Genomic DNA, 573 nt, shown 5'->3' on the forward strand with positions numbered 1-573 from the left:
GGATTGGCAGGAAAATGATCGGAAATCGGATTTTGAAATCGATCCTGAAATCTCAAGATTGGCTCAACCCCACTTAGCAAATTTCTAGCGTTTTTTTTTTCTCCTAGTATTGAGCTCTGCTGAGATTGACATCTTACTGTTTTCTGCTGCATGTATGTGTCTCTCTGCTTCTCACTCCTATAACTCCTCCCTCTCTGCTCTCCATAGACTTCTATGAAATGAAGGCTATATTCAGTGAAGCAGTGAATTGAGCAGGTTAGCAGGCAGGAGAGGATTCAATAAAAGAACATATCAGCATTTTCCTATGATAAGCTATATTACAATGTTTCTTATATTCATAGTATTTCCAAATACACGTTATATTGATGAAAATCCGATAACCATAATTGTAAGAAGACTCTGCTGACCTCGTCCGCCATGGATATTCTGCAATTTCAAAAATTGTTGTGTTTTTGTAAATCACAGTATGTCAATTGTAACTATGGAAATTTTCTGTATAAGTATAATAGGGGCAGTAAGATGGGAAACTACATATGGCCTCAGTAGATTTCTACAGGGGTAATAGAATATATT

Source organism: Leptodactylus fuscus, chromosome 6, assembly GCF_031893055.1.
Source record: "Leptodactylus fuscus isolate aLepFus1 chromosome 6, aLepFus1.hap2, whole genome shotgun sequence".
Classification (NCBI taxonomy): Eukaryota; Metazoa; Chordata; class Amphibia; order Anura; family Leptodactylidae; genus Leptodactylus; species Leptodactylus fuscus.